This window comes from Oryctolagus cuniculus, chromosome 3, assembly GCF_964237555.1.
Source record: "Oryctolagus cuniculus chromosome 3, mOryCun1.1, whole genome shotgun sequence".
Classification (NCBI taxonomy): Eukaryota; Metazoa; Chordata; class Mammalia; order Lagomorpha; family Leporidae; genus Oryctolagus; species Oryctolagus cuniculus.
Window position 1 is genome coordinate 157,650,053 of NC_091434.1, and position 17,711 is coordinate 157,667,763.

A 17,711-nucleotide genomic window follows, 5' to 3' on the forward strand; every position below is an offset into this window, starting at 1 on the left:
GCCCCAACCGGGACTAGAACCCGGTGTGCCGGCGCCGCAAGGTGGAGGCTTAGCCTATTGAGCCACAGCGCCAGCCCCCAGTCTGTCTCATTTAACTGGAGAGTTGAGGCCATTTATATTCAAGGTTACCATTAATAAATAATGACTTGGCCCTGCTATTTTTCCATAAATATTTCCATATTTTACTTTTAATTTCCTTTGTGCTTTTACTGAGAAATTTTCTGCTTTCACATTTTTTCATAATGATGACTATCTTTCTGTATTTCTGTGTGTGGCACATCCTTAAGCATCTTTGTAAGGCTGAACAAGTTGTGACAAATTCTTTCAATTTCTGTTTCTTTTTTTTTTTATTTTTTTATTTATTTTTTTTATTTTTGACAGGCAGAGTGGACAGTGAGAGAGAGAGACAGAGAGAAAGGTCTTCCTTTGCCGTTGGTTCACCCTCCAATGGCCGCCGCGGCCGGCGCGCTGCGGCCGGCGCACCGCGCTGATCCGATGGCAGGAGCCAGGAGCCAGGTGCTTTTCCTGGTCTCCCATGGGGTGCAGGGCCCAAGCACCTGGGCCATCCTCCACTGCACTCCCTGGCCACAGCAGAGGGCTGGCCTGGAAGAAGGGCAACCGGGACAGAATCCGGCGCCCCGACCGGGACTAGAACCCGGTGTGCCGGCGCCGCTAGGCGGAGGATTAGCCTAGTGAGCCGCGGCGCCAGCCCAATTTCTGTTTCTTATGGAAGGTCTTTATTTCACCTTCATTCACAAATGAGAGCTTTGCAGAGTATTCTGAGTTGACAGATTTATTTTCTCTTAATATTTGGAATATGTTTCACCATTCTCTATTAGCCTGTAGAGTCTCTGATAAGCCAGGTGTGAGCCTATTTGGAGATCCTCTGAAAGAAATCTGGTCTTTCTGTCATTCATATTTTAGAATCCTTTCTTTATGTTTTACCATTGAAAGTTTGACTACAATGCATTGGGATGAAGATCTTTTGGTTATGCCTGTTAGGAGTTCTTTGTGCCTCCTGTACTTGGACATTCCTTTCTTTCTCCAAACTGGGGGAGTGTTTGTAATTATTTCACTAAATAGGCCTTCTAGTCGATTCTCTGTTTCCACATCTTCAGGGAATCCTATTACCTGTATATTGGGTCATTTAATAGTATCCCATAAATCTCCAATGATGTTTTGACTTGTTCTAATTTCTTCTTCTTACTTTCTTACTGTAATATTTCAAGAGTTGTCGTCTTTCTTGGTTATTCATCTGCCTTAAAAATCTTTTGTTAAGTCTTTCCACTGATTTTTAATTCAATCTATTGAATTCTTCATTTCTAATATTTCATTTTGATTTCTCTTCAAGATGTCTATTTCATAAGAAAAGTTTCCATTCATGTCCTGTATGGATTTCTATAATTTCTGATTTTCTTCTCATTGCTTCTGAGTAACCCTATGATTACTCTTTTGAATTCCATTTCAGGCATTTCAACAATCTCTTCATCATCACAGTTTTTTAAAGATTTGTTTATTTATTTGAGAGGTAGAGTTACAGACAGTGAGAGGGAGAGACAGAGAGACAGGTCTTCCATCTGTTGATTCACTCCCCAAATGGCCACAACAGCTGGATATGTGCTGATCTGAAGCTAGGAGCCAGAAGCTTCTTCTGGGCCTTCCACACTGGTGCAGGGGCCCAAGGACTTGGGCCATATTCTACTGCTTTCCCAGGCCATAGCTAAGAGCTGGATGGGAAGAGGAGCAGTCAGCACTAGAACCAGCACCCATATGGGATGCTGGCACCTCAGGTGGAGGATTAACCTACTGCGCCACCGCATCGGCCCCCATCATCACATTCTAATTTAAAGCACTGTTGTATTCCTTTTGGGAGGCCATTTTGTCTTCCTTAATCTAGTTTCTTGAATTTTTTGCATTTATTTTTAGGCATTTGTGGAGATATTTTTAGTTTACTCCTTTAGTAGCTTATATCTTTGAACTATTCCTCTGTGGCTTACAAGAATGTCTGCTCTTCAGTGAATACTCAGAAGTGCATGTTGGGTGTGACCATGGAGCTCTGTTCAGTGCTCCAGGGTAAGGTGAGGATCCAGGGTGACACCCAAGTTGGGTGTGTTAGATCTCTTCTTTTTTATAAAAGGGTGGGTTATGGTCACCTCTGTTGGTGTTGTCACACCATCACCTCCTCTATGAAGTCAGCATGACCTTAATTCCTAAACCAGAAAAAGATACAACAGAGAAAGAGAACTGCGGATCAATTGATATTTCTTATGAGAATTGATGCAAAAGTCCTCAACAAAATACTAGCTAATTGAATCCAAAAACACACCAGAAAGATAATTCACCTGAACCAATAAATTCAGTGGGATTTATCCCTGGTATGCAGGGATGGCTTGACATTCAGAAATCAATAAATGTGATATACCACATTAACAAACTGAAGATCAAAAACTCCATGAATATCTCCATAGACACAGAAGAGGCATTTGATAAGATATAACATTCTTTCATGATGAAAACCTTAAGCAAATTGATTATAAAAGGAACATTCTTCAGGAGAATCAAGGAAATTTCTGACAAACCAACAGCCAGAATCTTACTGAAAGAGAAAATGTGGCAACATTCACACTAAGATCCGGAACTAGACAGGGATGCCACTCTAACCATTGCTATTCAGTATAGTCCTGGAACATCTATCCAGAGCCATTAGGCAAGAAAAAAAGAAATCAAAGGGATACTAATTGAAAAGGAAAAAGTCAAACTATTCCTATTTGCAGATGATGTGATTCTATATATACATAGGAGACCCAAAATACTCATAAATGATCCAAGAGACTCATGAAAGAGTTTGGTGAAGTTGTAGGATATGAAATTAACACAAAAAGTCAGGAAGTTTTGTATACACAGACAATGCCATGGCTGAGAAAGAACTTGCAAGATCAACCCATTCTTAACTGATGCAAAAACAATTAAATACCTTGGAATAAATTTAACCAAGAACACCAAAGGTTTCTACAACGAAAATTACAAAACACTAAGGAAAGAAATAGAAGACAAAAAAAATAATGGAAAAATCTTCTATGATCCTGGATTGGAAGAATCAATATCATCAAAATGTCCATACTATCAAAAGCAATTTACAGATTCAATTTGATCCCAATCAAAACACCAAAGATATTCTTCTCAGCTCTATTAAAAATGTTGTTAAAGTTCATATGGAAACACAAGAGACCCTGAATAGCAAAAAAAATCTTATACAACAAAAACAAAGCCAGAAGCATCACAATACCTGATTTTAAGACATACTACAGGACAGGTATAATCAAAATAGCTTGGAACTGGCATGAAAACAGACTTATACACCAACAGAGCAGAATGGAAACTCCAGAAATCCATCCACACACCTATAACCAACTTATTTTGACAAAGAAGCTAAAATCAATCCATGGAGAAAGGACAGTTTCTTCAACAAATTGTGCTGGAAAAACTGGATCTCCATGTGCAGAAGTATGAGACAAGACCCTTACCTTACTCCTTACACAAAAATCCACTCAAAATGGATCAAAGACCTAAATCTTTTTTTTTTTGACAGGCAGAGTGGACAGTGAGAGAGAGAGACACAGAGAGAAAGGTCTTCCTTTACCATTGGTTCACCCTCCAATGGCCACTACAGCTGGCGCACAGCACTGATCCAAAGTCAGGAGCCAGGTGTTTCTCCTGGTCTCCCATGTGGGTGCAGGCCCCAAACTCTTGCACTTCCACTGCACTTCTGGGCCACAGCAGACAGCTGGACTGGAAGAGGGGCAACCAGGACAGAATCCGGCGCCCTGACTGGGACTAGAACCCCGGGTGCTGGCGCTGCAAGGTGGATTAGCCTATTGAGCCACGGCGCTGGCTCAAAGACCTAAATCTACAACCTGATACCATCAACTTACTAGAGAACATAGGGGAAATTCTTCAAGACATTGGCATAGGCAAAAAAAATCTTGGAAAAGATCCTAGAAGCACAGACAATCAAAGCCAAAATTGACAAATGGGATTACATCAAGCTGAGATGCTTCTGCACTGCAAAAGAAACACTGAACAAAGTGAAGAGGTAACCACCAGAATGGTAGAAAATATTCACAAACTATGCAACTGAGAAAAGATTAATATCCAGAATCTATAAAGAGCTCAAGAAACTCAACAACAACAAAACAATTCAGTTAAGAAATAGGCAAATGACTTGAATAGGCGTTTTTCAAAAGAGAAACTTCAACTGGCCAATGGACATATGAAAAAATGCTCAGGATTATTAGCCATCAGGGAAGTGCTGATCAAAATCAAATATGAGGTTTCGCCTCACACCAGTTATAATTGCTCTCATTCAGAAATCAATAAACAACAAATGCTGGTGAGGATGTGGAGAAAAAAGGTACCCTAATTTGCTATTGGTGGAAATGTAAACTGATGCAGCGACTACGGAAGATGGTATGGAGATACCTCAGAAATCTGAACATAAACCTACCATATGATCCATCTATTCCACTCTTGGGAATTAACCCAAATAAAAAAAGCAGCATATGATAGAGTGATCTTACCCACAGATTAATTGCAGCTCAATTCACAAGAGCTAAGATATGGAATCAACCAAAATGTCTATCAGTTGAAGACTGGATTAAGAAATTACAATATATATACACTGTGGAATATTACACAAGTGGTTAAAAAATGAAATTCTGTCTTTTTCAACAAAATATATGCAACTGGAAACCATTATACTTAGAGAAATTAGCCAGTACCCAATAGACAAATACCATATGCTCTCCCTGATCTGTGGTAACTAATTGAGTACCCAAAAGGTAATCTATAGGAATGGAATTGATACTTTGAGATGTGATGTTTTTTTTTTTTTGACAGGCAGAGTGGACAGTGAGAGAAAGATATAGAAAGGTCTTCCTTTTTCCGTTGGTTCACCACCCCCCACAATGGCCGCTGCAGCTGGCAAGCTGCGGTCGGTGCACCGCGCTGATCTGAAGCCAGGAGCCAGGTGCTTCTCCTGGTCTCCCATGCGGGTGCAGAGCCCAAGCACTTGGGCCATCCTCCACTGCACTCTGGGCCACAGCAGAGAGCTGGCCTGGAAGAGGGGCAACCGGGACAGAATCCGGCGCCCCGACTGGGATGCAATGATTTTTGATAGCCTTTGTCTCTGCTGTTGAAGAACAGTTTTTTTTTTTTTTCTTCATGCTATTTGTTGAACTCTTTACTTGGTGTAGTGTTAATCATTAGTATAAAGTTAACTTAAAACCGGTCTTTGTAAAAAATGAGAATGGCAATATGAGATGGAGGAGGAAGAAGGATGTGAATGTTGGTTGGAAGAATAAAGTGGAAACTATTGCTATATTCCTGAATCTGTACATATGAAATTTGTGTAACTTAAATAAAATTTTAAAAAATTTAAAAATGCTGTATACCACATCAGAATAACTGGGTTCAATTCCAGGCTCTGGCTTATGACTCTAGCTTCTTTCAGATGCAGACCCTGGGAGGCAGTAGGGATGGCTCAAGTAAGTGGGTTCTTGCGTCCCGTGTGGGATACCTGGATTGCATTCCTGGCTCCTGGCTCCAGCCCCATCCTAGCCTGGCTATTGCAGGCATTTTGGAAATCAACTATCAGAATAAAAATCTCACTGTCTGCATCTCTCTTTGTCTCTCTGCCTGTCAAGTAATAATGAAAAAGTATATAAGAGTAAGATAAAGTAGGTTAAAAATATGTGTTTAAGACCTCAGAACTGTGTACCCCTCCTAATATAGTACTATGACAGGTTGGCATTTTATAGTTTGATATTTGTAGCAGGAACACCAGCTAAGTTGTTATAACAGAGGTTCCCAAATAAATGAACTCAAATAAAATGGTTTTTTGTATGTAGTATCTGTTTCTTGATGTCACTCAGGGAAAGATTGTATGCTCACTCTTGGAAGTCTCAGTATGTCACTAACTTTGCTAGAATGTAGCTATGTACTCCAGCATCCCTGTAGACCAGTAAAGAGGAACTGAAGGCCCAGCAAGAATTACTGCTGGCCGGCGCCGCAGCTCACTAGGCTAATCCTCCGCCTTGCGGCGCCGGCACACCAGGTTCTAGTCCCGGTCGGGGCGCCAGATTCTGTCCCGGTTGCCCCTCTTCCAGGCCAGCTCTCTGCTGTGGCCTGGGAGGGCAGTGGAGGATGGCCCAAGTGCTTGGGCCCTGCACCCCATGGGAGACCAGGAGAAGTACCTGGCTCCTGCCATTGGACCAGCGCGGTGCGCCAGCCGCAGCGTGTCGGCTGCGGTGGCCATTGGAGGGTGAACCAACGGCAAAGGAAGACCTTTCTCTCTCTCTCTCACTGTCCACTCTGCCTGTCAAAAAAAAAAAAAAAAAAAAGAATCACTGCTACTCACATTGCTGTAGTGGATGTTCAGTCACAGTGGCACAGCTAAATGCAAGCAAGGCGCTCTGGCTGAGTGTCCGCATATGGATCTGGGAGTATGTAAGATTTATCAATAAAAGAAAGATGGGAAGATGGTGTAGAGGTCCAGTTGATGGTGCTTGTTATATTATTAGTACAAACTTTTGGATTTAAGGAAAAAAGCACATGTGATAAATGTGTGTGTGTGTGTGTGTGTGTGTGTGTGTGTGTGTGAATGGAGCTTGTGTATATTGATTGTAAATAAAATGGTTTGAGTTGCTAATCCTTAGTCATCATTTGACACTCTCAAGAAAATAAAAAATTATGACATTAGACTTTGAGGTAGTGTAGGAAACACAGAAATACAAAACAGAAAACAGAAAGAGAAATGATTTTGTCTCCCTTTTTCTTGATCTCTGGTGTTTGCATTTCCTCCTCCCTGCAGCTCAATGCAGAAACAAAACTGGGTCAATAAAAATGTTTCCATGGTATCAGAATTTTCTCTCTGGAAACAAGATGGCCTTGATATCACATATTTTAAATCAAATCGTGTCAGATTCAATTTTGATATGCTGGTAAAGTCACCATATGATAATTAATTTTTTCATATGTATTTATATATGTGTATTTAATCCATTTTGTGGCAAGTATCTCTCTGTATATAATCTATATATGCTTTACAGACAGTTCATTATCACTAGACCACACGGTTCTTTTTCTTTTCTTTTTTATTAGAGAACAGATCCACTTTTACCTATTTGCTTTTTACAAGTTTAAATCTTTGAGGAGCAAAACATCACTCGGATTCTGTGCTCAGAATGGCCTTCGCCGGAAGCATGCTTCGGAATTTTGCAGGAACCATGCCACTGTTTCCACGGGCACGAGTGACCTTTCTTAAGATTACTCTGGTTTTGTTAGGTTTTCTGCCAGGAGTCACTGGGATGTTCTTTGCTTTGTACACAGAAGTACATCTCTTGACCAAACATAATTTTATCTTGAACATGAACACATTCAATTTGTTCTGGAGGCCGCACTTAGAGCCAGCAAAAATGACCTTGAACCACAGACTACCAAACATATTTGCCTTTGAGAATTCCTGTTCCCAGTGGATCTCCATAGGTGTATTTTCTAGCTCCTTTCCTCTGGCTTGCTTTTTAAAAAATTTTTTTTTAATTTCGTTTTTCCCCCTTAGGAATTTCTATTTTGTCCAAGCACCTCATAAAAGTGTGTGTGTGTGTGTGTGTGTGTGTGTGAGAGAGAGAGAGAGAGAGAGAGATTTTTTCCATGGGCTGGTTCACTTCTAAAATGGCTACAATGGCCCGGACTGGGAGAGCTTGAAGTCAGTAGTTTGGAATTTCATATGGGTCTCTCATGTACATGTGGGGGCCCAAGGGCTTGGGCCATCTTTGCTGCTTTCCCAGGTCCATTAGCAGTGAGCTGGATCAGAAATGGAGCAGCCAGGACTCAAACCAGTGCCCATATCAGATTCCTGCATTGCAGATGGCTGCTTAACTCACTGTGCTACAAGGGCAGCCATGTAATAGACATTTCTGAAGCTCTGGTCTCCCAAGGCATGTTTCTAGTGCTCCTAGAATAAGTTGGCAAGTGACATTATTGTTTTTTTTCAGCTAAGATTTGCAGTGGGTAGTGGTTCTTCTGCAGACTAACATTAAAGAAATAAATCTATAGGGCTCTAGAGGTGCAGTTTCTCCTCCCTCTTAATGGCCTCACAAACTGGCTACTGAGTACCAGAGACTCTTCTAACAGCCTCCTGTCTGGAGTCAGAAAGCTCCTGTGCCACACCGGTCTAGATATGTCCAATAAATATAAGGAGGAGCGCACTCAAGGAGCCTTTTTCACTGTGTTTGCATCCAGTTACGCCTTGTCTAGGTATAGCTCTATTTGGGACCTTGATGGCTCAGGGGATCATGTGTGCCCTGGTAGACTGCCATTAGCAAGTTTTGTTCTCGGTAAGACCTACTTTTGTATTTATACAAACTGGTGGGGTGTATTTTTGAGGCCCTTTGTGTGATAATCATCAAATGGCACCAATGCCCATTAATAAAACCATCAATTTTCCTGAGGACTCGGGTCCCAGACGCTGGTATACGGTGCACGTGATCCCGGAATCACCTCCTTTGTGGCTGATGCTTTTCCATGGCATTCATGTCTTGGTGATCCACTTTAAGGCCTTCTTCCTGAGTGTTCACTGAAAATATGGAGAGAAAGTACATAAAGCGTTTATTTATTCTGTTTTTTTTTTGTTTGCCTGTTTGTTGAAGACTTTTAATAACCCAGGAATCTGAGGTAGGTTCCTAAAAGATAGACAATGAAATAATCTGATTCATAAACTATGCAATGCTCAAAATTCTGTCTTCGTTTTTTGAATTAATTCTTGAGACAAAGTTGTATAACTCTCTTTAGCTAAGAATGACCTTCCAGAGTTATCATATATCCACATCGGGCTTTCCTATAGGCCTGAAGGCAAGCCCAGCTTCCTTTAAATCCTACATTCCCCAGGGTTTCCATGTTGGGCTGAAATTAGCACACACATGAGGGGTTTTTATAATGTTCATGACAATATATTATGAAAAAATTATGCCTGGATTTAAAAAATACTACACCAAAATAAACATATTTTAATTCTATTTTTATGAATTTTTTTTCAAAGGCAGAATGAGAGGGGGAGAGAGAGAGAGAGAGAGAGAGAGAGAGAGAGAGAGAGAAATATCTTCAACCTGCTTGTTCACTCCCTAAATAGCTGCAACAGCCAGGACTATATCAAGCTGATGCCAGGAGCCAGAACTCCATCCTGGTCTCACGTGTGAGTGGGAAGAGCCTAAGTATTTGGGTCATCTTTTGCTGCCTTGCCAGGCACATTATCAGGAAGCTGGATCAGAAGTAAGCAGCCAGAACTCAAACCAGCACTCTGCTATGGGATGCCAATGCTACAAATAGCAGCTTAATCCACTGTGCCATAAGCTGGGTCCTCTGTGGGCCTTTTGAAGTTCTCTCATTCACCCATCCTCACTTGGAGGCTCCACTGTCACATCAAATGTAACTCATCCAAGAGTGAAGTCATTACCCACCAATGCCCTACTCATGAATTCTCTCTTTCACTGAGTTCCCTACTAAACAAAAGGTAAAATCAATTGACCCCTTCCTCTTTCCTTTCTCTGTTCAGTCACCCAGCCCCACTTAAACTCACCTCCTAAAGCTCTCTGATGCCTTTTCACAGATTTGCAGAACTCCTTTCTCCCCTTGTGTTCAGGACTGCTCTCCCTGCCTGCCTGTCTCCCAGGCTGGCAGCTTCAGCCCATTCTTTGTGGAGCAAGCTAAGTCACCTGCAGTGCAAATTCGATCACATCACTCACTTGCTTGGAGTTCTTCAGGGTACACCTTTTTTACTTAAATGAAAGCTCGCAATTGTTCACATGGCCTGTGAGATCATGCGTGGTGATGATTCTGACCTATTTTTCTACCCTCTTTTCTCTAGCTTGATCTTCTTATCTCTATTTTCATCAGTAATAGCATCACTTTCCTGTGATCTTTGATTCTTCATTCTCTTTCCTCCATAAGTAAAATTTCTCAAAAAGTCCTAAAATTGCTCTTTAAAAGCATATCTTAGAATCATTCCTTCCTTTTTATGTCCATTACATTTGCATTAGTCCACCTTCTTCACTATCTCATTTTGGTATGAGGGGCTTCTGGGCTGGCAACAAGGTCTGTTGGACCAGCACTCCATACTCCTTCCTCTATTAATAAGAATAGTCTGACTTGTTCTCTCCAAGTTCAAGATTAAGTTCTACTACTCCTTTAAACCCAAATCAACCCAGTTTATACAACCCTAACCTCTTAGTAAGTATCTGCGGGTATCAGCAGTGCATTGTAACCCCTAGGGGCAGTGTTCCTTAACTTAGAGTCCTTTTTTTTTAACTTTTATGTAATAAACATAAATTTCCAAAGTACAGTTTATGGATTACAATGGCTTTCCCCCCATGACGCCCCTCCCACTCACACCCCTCCCATCTCCCGCTCCCTCTCTCATTCCATTCACATCAAGATTCATTTTCAATTATTTTTATATACAGAAGATTGATTTAGTATATATTAAATAAAGATTTCATCAGTTTGCACCCACACAGAAACACAAAGTGAAAAATACTGTTTCAGTACTAGTTATAGCATTACTTCACATTGGACAACACATTAAGGACAGATCCCACATGAGGAGTAAGTACACAGTGACTCCTGTTGTTGACTTAACAACTTGACACTCTTGTTTATGGCATCAGTAATCACCCTAGGCTCTAGTCATGAGTTGCCAAGGCTATGGAAGCCTTTTGAGTTTGCCGACTTCGATCTTATTCAGACAGGGTCTTAGTCAAAGTGGAAGTTCTCTCCTCCCTTCAGAGAAAGGCACCTAACTTAGAGTCCTTTGACCATTAACACCTGCTGGAGAAATTGCAGGGTAAGTGCTTCAAGTATGTTTTTAAAAACGTTTATTCATTTATTTGAGAGGCAGAGCTACAGAGAGGGAGAGAGAGAGAGAGAGAGAGATCCTCCATCTGCTTCACTCCCCAGATGGCCACAAAGGCCGGAGCTGCACTGATCTGAAGCCAGAAGCCAGATGCTTCTCCAGGGTCTCCCAATGGGAGCAGGGACCCAAGGACTTGCGGCATCTTCCACTGCCCTCCTAGGCCATAGCAGAGAGCGGCATCAGAAGTGGAGCAGCTGGTATACCAGCACTGCAGGTGGCAGCTTTACCCATTATGCCAAGGCACCAGACCCGCCTCAAGTATGTTTTTATATTTATCTTTTTAAAAAAAAAATTTTGGACAGGCAGATTTAGACAGTGAGAGAGACAAAGACAGAGAGAAAGGTCTTCCTTCCGTTGGTTCACCCCCAAAATGGCCACTGTGGCCGGCGTACTGCGCTGATCCGAAGCCAGGAACCAGGTGCTTCCTCCTGATCTCCCATGCGGGTACAGGGCCCAAGCACCTGGGCCATCCTCCACTGCCTTCCCGGGCCACAGCAGAGAGCTGGACTGGAAGAGGAGCAACCGGGACAGAATCTGGTGCCCTGACCGGGACTAGAACCCGGGGTGCCCGTGCCACAGGTGGAGGATTAGCCTAGTGAGCTGTGGTGCCAGCCTCAAGTATGTTTTTAATGAGATTCCCTAGTTTTAGAGCTATAGCCTTGGGGGGATATTAGAGTGCCCTTCTCTTAGCTTCTTCCGTCTTTATTTTTCTTCTTCTATTATTCACTATTCAGATGGAAATCAGAAACAAGTCCCAAGACTACCTGTTTATAGTGGGAAAAGTAGCTAAGCATTCAAACACTTAAGCACTTCTTTGCTTCCATATGGAAGGCTTGGATTTTTTTTTTCTAAGATTCTCCCCTTTCCCAACCCTGAGTCATCTTAGATAATTTCTTTCCTTTTGGGTTATTTGTAGTTGGTTATTTATTTCTTTCCAGTGCAGTAGGCATGTTAGGCTGACTTATAGCTGTCACCTCTTGGAGGAGTACCTTGCACACACTGATGTGATATTTGGAAGTGTACTTGCTCCCAAAGAAAAATTTACTCCCAGGAACAAGCTTTGAGATGCCAGAATGTGTAGATGGAAAGAACAGGGATTGATGAGCTGCCAAGTTAGCCTATCCTAAAACTCCTCTGTCACACAATTTCTGTTTATGAGATGATATATTTTCAGTGTAACAATCCATTGTAGTTGCATTCTCTCATGATACAGCCAAAAGCATCTTATTTAATAAAAGGAGACAGCTCAATCTATTCAAGGCTGGGATAGGAAACTAGGTAGATTTAACTGGAAAAAGGAAATTAAACTCTCCTGAGAAGCTGTTCTGAGAAGACTTTGTCCAGGAAGATAAAAATTCAGATGAGTGCAGAGAAAAGCAAGATATCAAAGAAAAATCTTTCTTAAATCAGATAAGTTAGTACATGCAATTATAATGTGTTACTGCGCTTGCCAGTATAGATATTCTTATGCTTCCTACCTCCAGTCCAGCAGTTTGACTATTTTGTAAGTTTGACCTGCATGTGGCATTGTTGCTTTTTAAGGAATATCTTTTAAAATATGGATTGCGGCATATGGCTCTGAAATTGGAAATGGTTTTGGAAGTGTAAGCACAAAACTGAAGAGATGGTTCCAGAAACAAGTGGCAGAAAGTAGGGATCCCTTAATAACAGTGCTACTTTAATTTCACCTCGGATTGATTCTATAGCACTCTTCTCTCAGCTCTGAGCCTGCTCTCTGTTTCCAGGAGCTTGTTTGGAGAGCGTGGTAGAGAAAATGGTTGCCTTTTATCTGCTGTTGAATAACTATTCTCTTTCAGCTGTTGGGAGGTCCTATTGAACTGAGCAAGAACTTTGCCATGCAAGACAGAAGAAAGGACATGTCAGCTAAATCAAGTCTGCTGACATGAGAAATGACAGCTCCACGCTCAGATAAACAGACCATGCTCAGACGAATGATCTTAGGACCATGGTGTAGGGGGAAAAAACTTCACTTGTGCCATTTCTCACCTTCCCTTGACTACAGGCTAAGGAAATGAAACTTCTGAGAGTGAGGATAACTTTCTCTTCTGCAATACCCTGGAAGGAAGGCTAGGGGTAGACCATGGTGGAGAATGTGGATATACTATGTATGGACATTGTTTCTCCTTTTGCCCCAGGTCTCATTTCAGTTACTCAGTCATTCTCTCCAAAGCTGTGAAAACCTAGTTATGATCAAGTCTCCTGGACTTCTCCCCTTGGCTATAAGCGGAGATCAATTCTTTGGTGGACACTTCTCCTTGAATGGGCCTTCTGCAAGAGTCCAGATGTGTAGGTTGACCTCATCACTCCTCATAGAGTCACCACCCAAAGCTACCTATTCTTCCTGAATGTCCTTGGTGGAAGTTTTCTAATAAAAAAAACCTGGCTATCGTTGTTTCTGCTTAGTCCCTCCACTTAAATATTTATTTATTTGAAAGAGAAAGAGAGAGAAATGATCTCCCATCCTCTGATCCACTTGCCCAAGGCTAAGCAATAGCTGGGGCTGCATCAAGCTGAGGCCAGGAGCCAGGAATTCAATCCACGTATCTCATGTGTGGCAGGAACCCAACCAAGGTCTGCATAAGCAGGAAACTAGATCGGAAGCTGGAGCCAGGAATCGAACCCAGGCACTCTAATATGGAACAAAGGTGTCTTTAATTGCTAGGCCAAAGAGCTGACCCTAGCGTCTCCTTTAAAACTTTCATCAGAACTTCCCTATGTTACTTTCAAAGCATCTTCCCACTTATACTGCTGTCTAATCTCCAATGGCCAATGGTCCAGTTTATGACACCATTCTCTTTCTATTTTTTTATGTAAACAAATTTAGCTGAGTAGATAATTCTACTTATAAAAAATTACTTTTATTTCCACTTTACTTGGAAGGCACAGAAACAACCAGAAACAGAAAAACAGAGACACACAGAGAGATCTTCTGTTTGCTAGTTCTCTTCCCAAATGCTTGCAACAGCCAGGGCTGTGCCACAACAAAACAACTCCATTCTGTCTCCCACATAGGTGGGACCCAAGTCCTTGAGCCATAATAAGCTGCCTCTTAGGATGCATTAACAGAAATCTGGATTGGAAGTAGAGAAGCTGGAACTTGAACTAGCACTGCATACTAGATGTGAGCTCCCAAGCAATGCGTGAATTAAGCAACTCTGCCAAAAGCCAGCCCCAAATTGACTTTTTAACATTGTATGATTTGTTTCATTAGGGAATGACCATCAATGTCTAAAAGTATTCAAGAGACCATACCTTAAGAGAGAAATAGAAACTAAAGGGGCCAGAACTAGTGGGAGAGTAGTGATCAGGAAAGTAACAGGAATAATGGGCAAATTGAGATAGACTCCACAACACCAGGGAGAGAACTGCCATAAGAGTATAAGAGACCTCTTCAAAGAACTATACTTTCCATTGATCACTATATATTTGTCCATAATATAGTACCTATCATATAGTATGTGGTCAATAAATATTTATTGGTTTAGTTGATACATTAATCAGTAAATGATAAAGAAATTAGAAAGTCAAAACTATAAATTCTTTCAGTGAAACTGAATTCCAGTATTTTACACTTGGCTGGCATACCAGGTATCAATTTACTGCCTTTAGTCTCTGGATCCGTACCCTGTTGGAATTGTACCTGGAGGGCACCGGAGTGACACTGCAGGAGGAAAGCACTTCCTGTCCTAGATAGGGAGTGCTGACTTCTTCTGAATCACTCAGTGTGGGTGTGGCTCTAAGTAGTACTCACTCCCCAGTGAGCCTTGGCATGCCACACTCCAGTGTTTGGCTTTGCAGTGGGCTTCACAGGCATTCCAGGGAGAGACTTCTTTGGAAATCTCTCCAGCCCCACAGACGTGGGTCTTCTCTGTCAGCACCACTGGCTCTGCAGTAAGTCTTATATATGCCGCACTGGATAGTTCCCTAATGAATCTTACCACTGGGGCACCTCAGCAAACTTCTCTGCAGTCTAGAAGGCACACGCACAGCCTCTCCTGCAAGGTCTGAATGTTGTTCATGAGAAAAGCTTCTCTCCAGTTGGATCCTTCCTGGTGTTCTGCCTTTGTCCTAGAGACTAGATGCTCTCTATATCTGCTTTCCAGTCACCTTTAGAATTCTCCATCCCTCCAAGGAGTTAGTAGTCCTGTTACGTTTTCATAATTTGTGTATTTGTAAGGAGAAGAAAATTAAACAACTTTCCATGGCCTGAGCACAGTGTCCTCAGGACCTTATCAATCCTGCACTGACTGGTCAGATATATATATAAACAAGACTGAGGAGGCCAGTGGGGAATCTCTGAACAAATTCTATTGAATGCGGCTGAGCAGAAGCTTCAGGTTAACCCACCACATTCAGATCTTGCTGCGAGAGAGTTCTCCCTGCCAGCCCTGCGCTCACGGGGCATTGAGCCTCTGTTCTCCCTGAGTTGAGACTCTGCCCCTTTGAAGCCAAACCACCAGCCATTCGCTGGGACTCTGACTGCCCTTGGAGACCTGTGCCTACCAGCCCAGAGGCACCACCCCTACAGATGCTGCACAACTCCACCCTCTTTGGCGAAGACATGTTGTGGGGCACACTGGAGGTACTTTGGGAACTCTGGGTGGTTGGTTTATCCAGTGTTATACAAATTAAAATGTGTGATTTTCCTAATGCATAATACAAAAGCCTTATTAGGACCAACACCGCCTCCATGCCATTACTATGCTCTCGACAATATTAAAATTTCTCTGTCCATGTGGCTTCTTTTCCTGGTATAATTATGGAAAGAGCATCTCCCATTGGAGAAAGTCACTTCTACTCCGTGATCTTGGCTCTTATTCCCTGCTATATAGGCTCTTCCTATCACGGCAGCCACCATCCCATCAGCCTCAAGGAAACAGAGCTCCATCTTTCAAAACTAATTTCAGATTTTTCTGATGGGAGGGACAAGTGCTTGATTCTTTAGTAGTTATGGGAGAGAGATAATATAACACATAAATAAATACTTGGACCCTCACTTACAAAGTTGGAATGGAGCTGGAGTGGAGAGGTAGCCTCAAGTCAACTTTTCCATGCGTGCAGTACCTAAACACATAAAAAATGAGTATGTCATTTCAGCAAAGTAGCATTGCAATTTAAGGAGATAGGAAGCAATAATACTACTGCAAACCTTGCCGTGGGGATTAAATATAATTTAGCCAATAACAACCATGTTGTGCATTTAATTTAGGAAGTGCTTACTGGAGACCAACTTTTAAAGCTGAAATATAGAAATGGACCTTGCTATGCCCTCTGAATCATCTGTAATAATAATTAGGTCATGCTAATGAGCAAAAACTCAGGATGGTACCAAAGCAATCAGTAGTACAATGTGCACTGAATTACTTTATTAATAATCTGACAGAATTTGTTTCTCATGCAGACAAAATTCAAAAGGACCACATTTTGTGTTACACTTTCCTGATGATTTTTAAATTAAGCTTTAGAGTGTGGCACAGCTGTCAGCATCCTCATACTATCATTATCAGCAAACATTTAGTGCATACCCGCTGTGTACACAGCACTATGGGATTCATTAAGGGGAAAGAACAATAATTTCCTGCCCTTGAGGTAGTAAAGGGGTAATTATTTACTCTGAGTACTCTTGTTCATTTACCAGTGAATGGGCAGGAGACCTTGGAACTCAATGCTCTAACACTTTTTTGTTGTTTTACGATTTCATGATCATTAGAATAGCAATAGAAAATTTTCTTGGTTTGGTTTTCCTTATATTAAATTATAAAATAATGCTACATTGACATTGATCAAGCATTCAATAAAACATTATAGAATGAAAATTACAAGTATCGCTTCTAAATACTGATAGATGTTTGTTTAGTGCTTGTTAATTGATATAATACTGATTGCATGCCAGATATTTTCTAAGTAATGCTCACATGCATAAAATATAGAAGAGGAAACGGGAAATGACATGTATTTGAGTGTCTGAGCCAGAATCGAAACTAAGGAGATCTGGCACCAAAGTCCAGCCCTTAACGGCTGCTCCATAGAGATTCTGTATGCCCTCACCCTTTCCATAATAGCTTCCAGAAGTAATTACTACCAACAAGGGTCTGTGTTTTTCTTGGTCCCATTCTATGCATTAAAATTCATATATATATATATGTATATTTTTTTAAAAAACATAAATGGGTAAAATATTTAAAATTTGTTTTCATTAATAAAACATCTTGAATGTATTACCACATACGTGTTTGAGGCATTATGTGTTTGTGTGTCTTGTGCATATTTTTAATGCTCCATAATTCAGCAGTTTAAAATTAGTGAGCATTTTAGGCATTTTCTTTTTTTGCTGTTATATATGACGCTGCATTGAATATCCTTGTGCCTGTATCTTTGTACATAGGTGGAACTTGGAAAGAAATTTCCTAGCAGTGAACTTTTTGGGTAAAATGTTGTATATAGATATAGATATAGATATAGATATAGATTGATAGATATAGATAGATTTAACAGTGTTTTCAATGCTTACTTCTAACCCCTTAGTGCTGTCTCAGATCACATACAATATATGTGATACCATAAGAATGTATTGTTCAACATTTAGTTAAGGTTCCTAAGCATTTTGTACTCAATTAGATCTGTGTCAAATTACAAGTGACAGCCAAGGACGTCGATTTCTTTTCTTTGTTTAATGCACGTATGCACTTATTTTAAATATGTCAGGATCCTACCTATACTTAATGTT

At 41.2% G+C, this 17,711-nt stretch overlaps 1 long non-coding RNA gene across 1 annotated transcript in view; it reads right to left on the reverse strand.

Moving 5' to 3' along the window:
- Nucleotides 1-8,034: 8,034 nt before the first annotated feature.
- LOC127491661 (uncharacterized) overlaps nucleotides 8,035-17,711 on the reverse strand; it is a 112,593-nt gene continuing 102,916 nt past the window's right edge. Inside the window, exons 3-4 of the long non-coding RNA XR_007920513.2 lie at nucleotides 15,986-16,048; nucleotides 8,035-8,632 (exon numbers count right to left, since the gene is read on the reverse strand). This is a non-coding gene — a long non-coding RNA (uncharacterized lncRNA). The remainder of the gene's footprint in view (nucleotides 8,633-15,985; nucleotides 16,049-17,711) is intronic.